The sequence below is a fragment of the Bos indicus genome, chromosome 15, assembly GCF_029378745.1.
Source record: "Bos indicus isolate NIAB-ARS_2022 breed Sahiwal x Tharparkar chromosome 15, NIAB-ARS_B.indTharparkar_mat_pri_1.0, whole genome shotgun sequence".
Taxonomy (NCBI): domain Eukaryota; kingdom Metazoa; phylum Chordata; class Mammalia; order Artiodactyla; family Bovidae; genus Bos; species Bos indicus.
Window position 1 is genome coordinate 79,600,339 of NC_091774.1, and position 13,835 is coordinate 79,614,173.

The window sequence follows — 13,835 nt, forward strand, 5'->3', positions numbered from 1 at the left end:
AAAACAACGATCAACCCTCTACCTGTACTATATTTATATGCAGAAAAACCCATTTGCTATCACCCATGTGCTCCTCAGTATGTTCCTACCAATATGTGTATATATGTATGCAGAAGCTGTACTGACTGACAGAACACTAGCACAGTCAAAGACATATGTAAATATAATCTTTATTTTATAATGTTGTTTATTATTTTATCCCCATATAACTTGGATATATAGACTCCAATTTGCAATTATAAAAAGTATGATAATTATAAATGACTAGCTTTATCAAATACTATTTGATCAATAGCAAAACCATAGCTGAAATGACCTCATAACCTGGAGTCACTGGTATCTGACTTGGCCTCCATTCTTAGATTTATACGTTGTCAGTCATCTAATCCCAGCCTGTGTTTTGGGGACCATAGATAACATGTTCAAATTCCTGGTGTTAATTCCATGCTGATTTGAGGAAGAAGTTCTTCTTTATTTTAAATTCTTTCAAAGCACAAGCATTATATCCACCTTTGATTTCTCACAGATAATAAAGTCTATGCATTAACATTTACAGAGATCATGCCGCTGCTGCTGCTGCTAAGTCGGTTGAGTTGTGTCCGACTCAGCCATAGACAGCAGCCCACCAGGCTCCTCCGTCTCTGGGATTCTCCAGGCAAGAATACTGGAGTGGGTTGCCAGAGATCATACTTACATTCAAAAATGGCAAAAGAAAACACACGAGTGAGAATGTAAGAGGTTGATTCAAACGAAATTTAGCTTATATGTTGTTAAATTTTACCTTAAATTAGTGCATCCTATAAGATAAATCAATTCTTCAGCACTCAGCCTTCTTCACAGTTCAACTCTCACATCCATACATGACCACAGGAAAAACCATAGCCTTGACTAGACGAACCTTTGTTGGCAAAGCAATGTCTCCACTTTTGAATATGCTATCTAGGTTGGTCATAACTTTCCTTCCAAGGAGTAAGCCTCTTAATTTCATGGCTGTTGTCACCATCTGCAGTGATTTTGGAGCCCAGAAAAATAAAGTCTGACACTGTTTCCACTGTTTCCCCATCTATTTTCCATGAAGTGATGGGACCGGATGCCATGATCTTCGTTTTCTGAATGTTGAGCTTTAAGCCAAATTATTTACTCTCCACTTTCACTTTCATCAAGAGGCTTCTTAGTTCCTCTTCACTTTCTGCTATAAGGGTGGTGTCACCTGCATATCTGAGGTTATTGACATTTCTCCTGCCAATCTTGATTCCAGCTTGTGCTTCTTCCAGCCCAGCATTTCTCATGATGTACTCTGCACAGAAGTTAAATAAGCAGGGTGACAATATGCAGCCTTGACGTACTCCTTTTCCTATTTGGAACCAGTCTGTTGTTCCATGTTCAGTTCTAACTGTTGCTTCCTGACCTGCATACAAATTTCTCAATAGGCAGATCAGGTGGTCTGGTATTCCCATCTCTTTAAGAATTTTCTACAGTTTATTGTGATCCATACAGTCAAAGGCTTTGGCATAGTCAATAAAGTAGAAATAGATGTTTTTCTGGAACTCTCTTGCTTTTTCCATGTATGGATGTGAGAGTTGGACCATGATTAAGGCTGAATGCCAAAGAATTGATGCTTTTGAATTATGGTGTTGGAAAAGACTCTTGAGAGTCCCTTGGACTGCAAGGAGATCCAACCAGTCCATTCTGAAGGAGATCAGCCCTGGGATTTCTTTGGAAGGATTGATGCTAAAGCTGAAACTCCAGTACTTTGGCCACCTCATACAAATAGTTGACTCTTTGGAAAAGACTCTGATGCTGGGAGGGATTGGGGACAGGAGAAGAAGGGAACGACAGAGGATGAGATGGCTGGATGGCATCACTTACTCAATGGATGTGAGTCTGGGTGAACTCTGGAAGTTGGTGTTGGACAGGGAGACCAGGCCTGCTGCAATTCATGGGGTCGCAAAGAGTCGGACACGACTGAGCGACTGAACTGAACTGAGAAGATAAATCCACTGTTTAACATGGATAAATGTAGTGTCTTTCGTGCCATTTTTCTGTATATTTGTATCTGTGTGCCTGTTTCTTTCTTTTTTTTTTAATTATTTTTTTTAAATTAATTTTATTCTATTCTCAAACTTCACATAATTGTATTAGTTCTGCCAAACATCAAAATGAATCCACCACGGGTATACATGTGTTCCCCATCCTGAACCCCCCTCCCTCCTCCCTCCCCACACCATCCCTCTGGGTCGTCCCAGTGCACCAGCCCCAAACATCCAGTATTGTGCATTGAACCTGGACTGGCATCTCGTTTCATACATGATATTTTACATGTTTCAATGCCATTCTCCCAAATCTTCCCACCCTCTCCCTCTCCCACAGAGTCCATAAGACTGTTCTATACGTCAGTGTCTCTTTTGCTGTCTCATATACAGGGTTATCGTTACCATCTTTCTAAATTCCATATATATGCGTTAGTATACTGTATTGGTGTTTTTCCTTCTGGCTTACTTCACTCTGTATAATAGGCTCCAGTTTCATCCACCTCATTAGAACTGATTCAAATGTATTCTTTTTAATGGCTGAGTAATACTCCATTGTGTATATGTACCAAAGCTTTCTTATCCATTCATCTGCTGATGGACATCTAGGTTGCTTCCATGTCCTGGCTATTATAAACAGTGCTGCGATGAACATTGGGGTACACGTGTCTCTTTCCCTTCTGGTTTCCTCAGTGTGTATGCCCAGCAGTAGGAAAAACTATTTCCAGTTTTTTAAGGAATCTCCACACTGTTCTCCATAGTGGCTGTACTAGTTTGCATTCCCACCAACAGTGTAAGAGGGTTCCCTTTTCTCCACACCCTCTCCAGCATTTATTGCTTGTAGACTTCTGGATTGCAGCCATTCTGACTGGTGTGAAATGGTACCTTATAGTGGTTTTGATTTGCATTTCTCTGATAATGAGTGATGTTGAGCATCTTTTCATGTGTTTGTGAGCCATCTGTATGTCTTCTTTGGAGAAATGTCTATTTAGATCTTTGGCCCATTTTTTGATTGGGTCATTTATTTTTCTGGAGTTGAGCTGTAGGAGTTGCTTGTATATTTTTGAGATTAGTTGTTTGTCGGTTGCTTCATTTGCTATTATTTTCTCCCATTCTGAAGGCTGTCTTTTCACCTTGCTAATAGTTTCCTTTGATGTGCAGAAGCTTTTAAGTTTAACTAGGTCCCATTTGTTTATTTTTGCTTTTATTTCCAATATTCTGGGAGGTGGGTCATAGAGGATCCTGCTGTGATGTATGTCAGAGAGTGTTTTGCCTATGTTCTCCTCTAGGAGTTTTATAGTTTCTGGTCTTACGTTGAGATCTTTAATCCATTTTGAGTTTATTTTTGTATATGGTGTTAGAAAGTGTTCTAGTTTCATTCTTTAACAAGTGGTTGACCAGATTTCCCAGCACCACTTGTTAAAGAGATTGTCTTTAATCCATTGTATATTCTTGCCTCCTTTGTCAAAGATAAGGTGTCCATATGTGCATGGATTTATCTCTGGGCTTTCTATTTTGTTCCATTGATCTATATTTCTGTCTTTGTGCCAGTACCATACTGTCTTGATAACTGTGGCTTTGTAGTAGAGCCTGAAGTCAGGTAGGTTGATACCTCCAGTTCCATTTTTCTTTCTCAAGATCGCTTTGGCTATTCGAGGTTTTTTGTATTTCCATACAAATTGTGAAATTATTTGTTCTAGCTCTGTGAAGAATACTGTTGGTAGCTTGGTAGGGATTGCATTGAATCTATAAATTGCTTTGGGTAGTATACTCATTTTCACTATATTGATTCTTCCAATCCATGAACATGGTATATTTCTCCATCTATTAGTGTCCTCTTTGATTTCTTTCACCAGTGTTTTATAGTTTTCTATATATAGGTCTTTAGTTTCTTTAGGTAGATATATTCCTAAGTATTTTATTATTTTCATTGCAATGGTGAATGGAATTGTTTCCTTAATTTCTCTTTCTATTTTCTCATTATTAGTGTATAGGAATGCAAGGGATTTCTGTGTGTTGATTTTATATCCTGCAACTTTACTATAATCATTGATTAGTTCTAGTAATTTTCTGGTGGACTCTTTAGGGTTTTCTATGTAGAGGATCATGTCATCTGCAAATAGTGAGAGTTTTACTTCTTCTTTTCCAATTTGGATTCCTTTTATTTCTTTTTCTGCTCTGATTGCTGTGGCCAAAACTTCCAAAACTATGTTGAATAGTAATGGTGAAAGTGGGCACCCTTGTCTTGTTCCTGACTTTAGAGGAAATGCTTTCAATTTTTCACCATTGAGGATAATGTTCGCTGTGGGTTTGTCATATATAGCTTTTATTATGTTGAGGTATGTTCCTTCTATTCCTGCTTTCTGGAGAGTTTTTATCATAAATGGGTGTTGAATTTTGTCAAAGGCTTTCTCTGCATCTATTGAGATAATCATATGGTTTTTATTTTTCAATTTGTTAATGTGGTGTATTACATTGATTGATTTGCGGATATTGAAGAATCCTTGCATCCCTGGGATAAAGCCCACTTGGTCATGGTGTATGATCTTTTTAATGTGTTGTTGGATTCTGATTGCTAGAATTTTGTTAAGGATTTTTGCATCTATGTTCATCAGTGATATTGGCCTGTAGTTTTCTTTTTTTGTGGGATCTTTGTCAGGTTTTGGTATTAGGGTGATGGTGGCCTCATAGAATGAGTTTGGAAGTTTACCTTCCTCTGCAATTTTCTGGAAGAGTTTGAGCAGGATAGGTGTTTCTCTAAATTTTTGGTAGAATTCAGCTGTGAAGCCGTCTGGACCTGGGCTTTTGTTTACTGGAAGATTTTTGATTACAGTTTCAATTTCCGTGCTTGTGATGGGTCTGTTAAGGTTTTCTGTTTCTTCCTGGTCGAGTTTTGGAAAGTTGTACTTTTCTAAGAATTTGTCCATTTCTTCCAAGTTGTCCATTTTATTGGTATATAATTGTTGATAATAGTCTCTTACGATCCTTTGTATTTCTGTGTTGTCTGTTGTGATCTCTCCATTTTCGTTTCTAATTTTATTGATTTGATTTTTCTCCCTTTGTTTCTTGATGAGTCTGGCTAATGGTTTGTCAATTTTATTTATCCTTTCAAAGAACCAGCTTTTGGTTTTGTTGATTTTTGCTATGGTCTCTTTTGTTTCTTTTGCATTTATTTCTGCTCTAATTTTTAAGATTTCTTTCCTTCTACTAACCCTGGGGTTCTTCATTTCTTCCTCTTCTAGTTGCTTTAGGTGTAGAGTTAGGTTATTTATTTGACTTTTTTCTTGTTTCTTGAGTTGTGCCTGTATTGCTATGAACTTTCCCCTTAGGACTGCTTTTACCGTGTCCCACAGGTTTTGGGTTGTTGTGTTTTCATTTTCATTCGTTTCTATGCAAATTTTGATTTCTTTTTTGATTTCTTCTTTGATTTGTTGATTATTCAGCAGCGTGTTGTTCAGCCTCCATATATTGGAATTTTTAATAGTTTTTCTCCTGTAATTGAGATCTAATCTTACTGCATTATGGTCAGAAAAGATGCTTGGAATGATTTCTATTTCTTTGAATTTACCCAGGCTAGCTTTATGGCCCAGGATGTGATCTATCCTGGAGAAGGTTCCATGTGCGCTTGAGAAAAAGGTGAAATTCATTGTTTTGGGATGAAATGTCCTATAGATATCAATTAGGTCTAACTGGTCTATTGTATCGTTTAAAGTTTGTGTTTCCTTGTTAATTTTCTGTTTAGTTGATCTATCCATAGGTGTGAGTGGGGTGTTAAAGTCTCCCACTATTATTGTGTTATTGTTAATTTCTCCTTTCATACTTGTTAGCATTTGTCTTACATACTGCGGTGCTCCTGTGTTGGGTGCATATATATTTATAATTGTTATATCTTCTTCTTGGATTGATCCTTTGATCATTATGTAGTGACCTTCTTTGTCTCTTTTCACAGCCTTTGTTTTAAAGTCTATTTTATCTGATATGAGTATTGCTACTCCTGCTTTTTTTTGGTCCCTATTTGCATGGAAAATCTTTTTCCAGCCCTTCACTTTCAGTCTGTATGTGTCCCCTGTTTTGAGGTGGGTCTCCTGTAGACAACATATGTAGGGGTCTTGTTTTTGTATCCATTCAGCCAGTCTTTGTCTTTTGGTTGGGGCATTCAACCCATTTACGTTTAAGGTAATTACTGATAAGCATGATCCCGTTGCCATTTACTTTATTGTTTTGGGTTCGAATTTATACACCATTTTTGTATTTCCTGTCTAGAGAATATCCTTTAGTATTTGTTGGAGAGCTGGTTTGGTGGTGCAGAATTCTCTCAGCTTTTGCTTGTCTGAGAAGCTTTTGATTTCTCCTTCATATTTGAATGAAATCTTTGCTGGTACAATAATCTGGGCTGTAGGTTACTTTCTTTCATCATTTTAAGTATGTCTTGCCATTCCCTCCTGGCTTGAAGAGTTTCTATTGAAAGATCAGCTGTTATCCTTATGGGGATTCCCTTGTGTGTTATTTGTTGTTTTTCCCTTGCTGCTTTTAATATTTGTTCTTTGTGTTTGATCTTTGTTAATTTGATTAATATGTGTCTTGGGGTGTTTTGCCTTGGGTTTATCCTGTTTGGGATTCTCTGGGTTTCTTGGACTTAGGTGATTATTTCCTTCCCCAGTTTAGGGAAGTTTTCAACTATTATCTCCTCAAGTATTTTCTCATGGTCCTTCTTTTTGTCTTCTTCTTCTGGAACCCCTATGATTCGAATGTTGTAACGTTTAATATTGTCCTGGAGGTCTCTGAGATTGTCCTCATTTCTTTTAATTCGTTTTTCTTTTATTCTCTCTGATTCATTTATTTCTACCATTCTATCTTCTAATTCACTAATCCTATCTTCTGCCTCTGTTATTCTACTATTTGTTGCCTCCAGAGTGTTTTTAATTTCATTTATTGCATTATTCATTATATATTGACTCTTTTTTATTTCTTCTAGGTCCTTGTTAAACCTTTCTTGCATCTTCTCAATCCTTGTCTCCACGCTATTTATCTGTGATTCCATTTTAATTTCAAGATTTTGGATCAATTTCACTATCATTATTTGGAATTCTTTATCAGGTAGATTCCCTATCTCTTCCTCTTTTGTTTGGTTTGGTGGGCATTTATCCTGTTCCTTTATCTTCTGGGTATTCCTCTGTCTCTTCATCTTGTTTAAATTGCTGAGTTTGGGGTGTCCTTTCTGTATTCTGGCAGTTTGTGGAGTTCTCTTTATTGTGGCTTTTACTCGCTGTGTGTGGGTTTGTACAGGTGGCTTGTCAAGGTTTCCTGGTTAGGGAAGCTTGTGTTGGTGTTCTGATGGGTGGAGCTGTATTTCTTCTCTTTGTTCAGTCGCGCTGTGGGGAGGGAGGGAGGGATGCTGCAAACAAATAACACTAGCGTGCGCTCGCAGTGCCTCAGCCACACTGGGTCTGCCCCCGCTCACGGCGCGTGTAGCCTCCCTGCCCACACTGCTCGGGCTCTAGGTTGTTCCGCCAGGAACAATCCGAGGCTGGCCCTGGGCCCAGGTCTAAACCGCTCAGGTTCAGGCACTCGGGCAGTCCTCAGAGGCGCAGACTCAGTTGGGCCTGAGTTTTGTGCTCTTCCCAGGTCCAAGCAACTCAAGTGATGAGGTGTTTGGCGAGCGCCAATGCTGCGACTTATCGCCTCCCCGCCACTCGGTTATCTGGGTGTAAAACCGGCGCACCTTCTCAGTCAGATGTTAACCGTCCAGACCCCCAGGAAGTTTTAGTTAGCAAAGAAGCCTGCTTACAGTTTTATAGATAATGTCTCTCTGGGGCTGCGATTGCCTCCTTCCGGCTCTGGCTGCCTGTCACCGGAGGGGGAAGGTCTGCAGCCGGCTATCTCTGTTGAGTTGTTTGTTCCGTGCGCGGGCCTGGCGGTGTCTTAGGTTGGGGCTGGCTTTTCGCGTGGTAGATATCCCACAGTCTGGTTTGCTAGCCCAAATTATTTCGCTCAGATAGTGCTCAGGGTATTCAGGCCAGATTCTTACTCTAAGCGATGCAGCCCGCGCTGCGCCTCCCTGCCCAGCCCCCGCTTGCTAATGGCGCGTGCAGGCGTCTGCGCTGCTTCTCCGCTGGGGGAGTTACCGTAGGACTCGCAGTCTTCGAGTTTTAATTTTTTATTTATTTTTTCTCCCCGTTATATTGCCCTCTGTGCTTCCAAAGCTCGGCACAGATTCGGCAGTGAGAAGGTTTCCTGGTGTTTGGAAACTTCTCTCTTTTTAAGACTCCCTTCCCGGGACGGAACTCCGTCCCTCCCTCTTTTGTCTCTTTTTTTGTCTTTTATATTTTTTCCTACCTCCTTTTGAAGAGTTGGATTGCTTTTCTGGGTGCCTGATGTCCTCTGCCGGCATTCAGAAGTTGTTTTGTGGAATTTACTCGACGTTTAAATGCTCTTTTGATGAATTTGTGGGGGAGAAAGTGTTCTCCCCGTCCTACTCCTCCGCCATCTTGGCTCCTCCCTCTGTGTGCCTGTTTCTTACAAATATTTTTGAAAGGTGAGATTTTGTGATCCAGTGATGGCACTGTCTTACAGTTTTGTCTAACCAAGATATGTTTATTATATAACATACAGAAGTTTTAGGAAATTAAAAAAAAAAACCCTCTTCTACAATAAATAATAAGCTTCAAATGAGAGATCAAGTTGCAAAATAACACATCAATAAGAATGGAAATTGTGAAAAAAAGAATCTTAACAATGTTATGTGTGTGTGGTCAGTTGTTTCTGACTCTGTGTGACAACAAGGACTCTAGCTAATCAGGCTCCTCTGTCCATGGGATTTCCCAGCAAGAATTCTGGAGTGGATTGCCATTTCCTACTCTTGGGCATCTTCCAGACCCAGGTATGAGACCCACATTTCCTGTATCTCCTGCACTGGCAGACATATTCTTTACCACTGAACCACCTGAAAACCCAACATTGTTATAGGAATACTGAATCAGTGGAGAGGTTGGCAGAGCTATGAACAAATGAAGGTCCTGTTAACTCCGCATGGTGCAGACAGTGTCACTGGTTACATGACAGACAAGATACAAAGGACACCAGAGGAAGCAACAACACAACATTCAAGAATTTGTCATTGTAAAAAGTGACTTCATGGTAAAAAATCTTTGGAACTTCCTTTCTATGGTCCACAATTTATCTGTTATTTTGTTCATTTTAGAGCCAAGAATATACCATAACTTTATTAATTTTAGGACTAAGTCGATGAAGAAAGAACAGCTGTGCCCTGCACTAAAGTAATGAGTATTCTAGAAAATGATATATAGGTTGTCTCTGTTTCTTTATCAAAGTCAAAATGATTTTAATAATCATATTACCATAAAACTATGGGCCTTGGAACAAAAATCTCATACTTCATTTCAGAATTTCAGGATTGATATTGTATACATTCATTCCTTCACTTATTCACCATTCGTCTCTTTCAGTCAGTCAGTTAGCAAGTAACTTTTGAACATCTACTGTCCAAAAGTAGATTTTGAGCTTATTTTAGAAGCTATTGCTACAAAGGCAATTTATTTAGACATACTCTATATCCCACAATACTTATAGATCAGGAACTTGCAAAAGGAGAAAGGGCAAAGGATGAAGGGAAAAATATACCCAACTGATTGCACATTTCCAGAGAATAACGAGGGAAGAAAGCCTTCTTAAGAGAGCAATATAAAGAAATAGAGGAAAATATTAGAATGGGAAAGACTTCAGATCTCTTCAAGAAAATTGGAGATACTAACAGAATATTTCATGCAAAGATGGACTCAGCAAAGAACAGAAACATCAAGGACCTAACAGCAGTAGAAGAGATCAAGAAGAGGTGGCAAGAATACACAGAACATTATACAAAAAAGTTCTTAATGAGCCAGATAACCACAACAGTGTGCCCGTTCATCTAGAGCTAGACATCCTGGAGGATGAAGTCAAGTGGGGCTTAGGTAGCATTACTACAAACAAAGCTAGTAGAGGTGATGGAATTCCAGTTGAGATAATTTAAACCCTAAAAACTGATGCTGTTAAAGTGCTGCACTCAATATGCCTGCAAATTAAAAAAACTTGGCAGTGGCCACAGGGCCAGAAAAGGTCAGTTTTCATTCCAATACCAAAGAAAGGCAATTCCAAAAATGTTCAAGCTACCAAACAATTGCTTTCATTTCACATGCTGCCAAGGTAATGCTCAAAGTCCTTCAAGTTAGGCTTCAGCAGTGCATGAACCGAAAACTTCCAGATGTACAAGCTGGATATAGAAAAGGCAGAGGAACCAGAGGTCAACTTATCAAACATCTGTTGGATTATAGAAAAGGATGATATTTAAAAAAAAAAATCTACTTCTGCTTCATTGACTTTGCTTAAGTATTTGACTGTTTGGATTGCAACAAACTGGAACGTTCTTTAAAAAAAAGTGAAGTTTCTCAGTTGTGTCTGACTCTTTGTACCCTATGGACTGTACCCTGCAAGACTCTTCTGTCCATGGAATTTTCTAGGTCAGAATACTGAAAAGGGTTGCTATTTCCTCCTCCAAGGGATCTTCCTGACCAAGGGATCAAACCCTGGTCTCCTACACTGCAAGCAGACTCTTTACCCTCTGAGCCATCAGGAAACTTCTTAAAGAGATGGGAATACCATACCGTTTTACCTGCTGCATGAGAAATCTGTATGCAGCCAAGAAATATTTAGAAATGGACATGGAACACTGGACTGGTTCAAATATGAGAAAGGAGTATTAAGGTTGTATATTGTCACCCTGCATATTTAACTTATATGTAGAGTACATCATGCTAAATACAGGGCTGGATAATTCACAAGCTGGAGTCAAGATGGCAGGGAGTAATATCAACAACCTCAGATATGCAGATGATACCATTCTGATGAAACAAACCAGCAGGAACTAAAAAGTTGAAAGAAGAGAGTGAGAAAGCAGGCTTAAAATGCAACATTCAAAACACTAAGTTGATGGCATCTGGTCCCATCAGTTCAGTGGCTAAGTCATGTCTGACTCTGTGACACCATGGACTGCAGAACGCTAGGCCTCCCTGTCTATCATGAACTCCCGGAGTTTACACAAACTCATATCCATTGAGTCAGTGATGCCATCCAACCATTTCATCCTCTGTCGACCCCTTCTCCTCCAACCTTCAATCTTTCCCAGCATCAGGGTTGTTTCAAGTGAGTCAGTTCTTAGCATCAGGTGGCCAAAGTATTGGAGTTTCAGCTTCAGCATCAGTCCTTCCAATGTATTCTGGACTGACTTCCTTTAGGATGGACTGGCTGGATCTCCTTGCAGTCCAAGGGACTCTCAAGAGTCTTCAACACCACAGCTCAAAAGCATCAATTCTTTGGCACTCAGCTTTCTTTATAATCCAACTGTCACATCCATACATGACCACTGGAAAAACCATAGCCTTGACTAGATGGACCTTTGTTGAAAAGTAATGTCTCTTCTTTTTAACATGCTGTCTAGGTTGGTCATAACATTCCTTCCAAGGAGTAAGTGTCTTTTAATTTCATGGCTGCAATCACCATCTGCAGTGATTTTGGAGCCCATAAAAAAAATTAAAAAAAAGTGAGCCACTGTTTCCACTGTTTCCCCATCTATTTGCCATGAAGTGATGGGACCAGATGCCATGATCTTAGTTTTCTGAATATTGAGTTTTAAGCCAACCTTTTCATTCCTCTTTCACTTTCATCAAGAGGTTCTTTAGTTCTTCTTCACTTTCTGCCATAAAGGAGGTGTCATCTGCGTATCTGACGTTGTTGATATTTCTCCTAGCAATCTTGATTCCAGCTTGTTCTTCATCCAGTCCAGCATATATCATGATGTACCCTGCATATAAGTTAAATAAGCAGGGTGACAATATACAGACTTGGAGTATTCCTTTCTTGATTTGGAACCAGTTTGTTTTTCCATGTCCAGTTCTAACTGTTGCTTCGTGACCTGCATACAGATTTCTCAGGAGGCAGGTCAGGTGGTCTGGTATTCCCATCTCATCATGAAATTTCCACAGTTTGATGTTATCCACACAGTTGAAGACTTTGGCATGTTCAATAAAGCAGAAGTAGATATTTTTTCTGGAGCTCTCTTGCTTTTTTTTCCTCACTAAGAAGAAATCAGCAATATAGATAGCTCCAGGAAACTGCACTCAAGTGATTAAATTCATTCCAATGAGGATCTCAGATTATCCAGAACTCCAGATTCCTCTTTTCTGGGTGTTTCTAGTCATCTATGGAATGAACATGACACGGAACCTGGGAATCGTCATCCTCACCAGCGTGAACTCTCACATTCAAATTCCTGTGTACTTTTTCCTCAAGCACTTGGCTATCATCAATTTGGGCAATTCTTCTGTCATTGCCCCTAAAATGTTGGTTAACTTCTTGGTTACAAAGAAAACCATATCTTACTATGCATGTGCAGCCCAGATGAGTGGATTCATAGCTTTTGCTGTGGCTGAGATTTTCATGCTGGCTGCCATGGCCTATGACCGCTGTGTGGCTATTTGCAGCCCCCTGCTCTACCAGGTGGTGGTTTCTCCATGGATCTGCCTTCTCCTGGTGGTCCTTATACATGTCTGCAGTCTGACCACAGCACTGACGATTTTTCCTGCGTGTTTACCGTGTCATATTGTTCATCCAATGTGATCAGCCATTTTTATTGTGATTATGTCCCTTTGTTGCTGCTGCTGCTGCTAAGTCACTTCAGTCGTGTCCAACCCTGTGCGACCCCATAGATGGCTGCCCACCAGGCTCCCCCGTCCGTGGAATTCTCCAGGAAAGAATGCTGGAGTGGGTCGCCATTTCCTTCTCCAATGCATGAAAGTGAAAAGGGAAAGTGAAGTTGCTCAGTCGTGTCTGACTCTTCGCAACCCCACGGACTGCAGCCTACCAGGCTCCTCCGTTCATGGGAGTTTCCAGGCAAGCGTACTGGAATGGGTTGCCATTGCCTCCTCTAGGGAATCTTCCTGACCCAGGGATCGAACCCACATTTCTAGTGTCTCCTGCATTGGCAGGCTAATTCTTTACCATAGCACCATGTGGGAAACCATAATTCTATGTACTTCTAGTCTATTATTTATAAATTTAACAGATGCATAACTGTATCTATTTTCTCTGTTTATGGTTAGTTTTTTCCTATATTAGTGTTTATTTTTCTTTAAAACTAAAATTTTAAAGCATAAAATTTATTTTTGTGATATTGAATTATGTTTAAGAATCTCTTCAATGCCGAATGATACACACACACACTATTCAACAACACATTTGCATAGTTTGGATATGTAACTATAACTAATATCAGTGAACATGGTTTAGTTTTGATATTTAGTAGAAGAAACCGTATGAATAACAGCTAGGAGAGTATCCCAAACAGTAGAAATAAGAGCAGATATATTGCATAGGAATAAATACAATAACAGCTTCTCTGATGGCTCAAGCAGTGAAGAAGAACCTGCCTGCAATGCAAGAGACCCAGGTTCAATTCCTGGGTCAGGAAGACCCCCTGAATAGGAAATGGCAACTTATTTCAGTATTCTTGCCTAGAGAATTCCATGGACAGAGGAGCCTGGCAGGCTATAGTCCATGGGGTCGCAAACAGATGGAGATGACTGAGCTACTAGCACTTTCAAGTACAGGTAATATAGGTAAGGGAATTCTGCACAAGAACTGTTGAATTATAATTTAAACTTAATCCCAATTCAGAAAAGTATCATTAGGTTGGACTCTAAATCTCAGAAGATTGTCTTGGATTTAAAAATAAGGATGCTCCTTTAAGAAGAG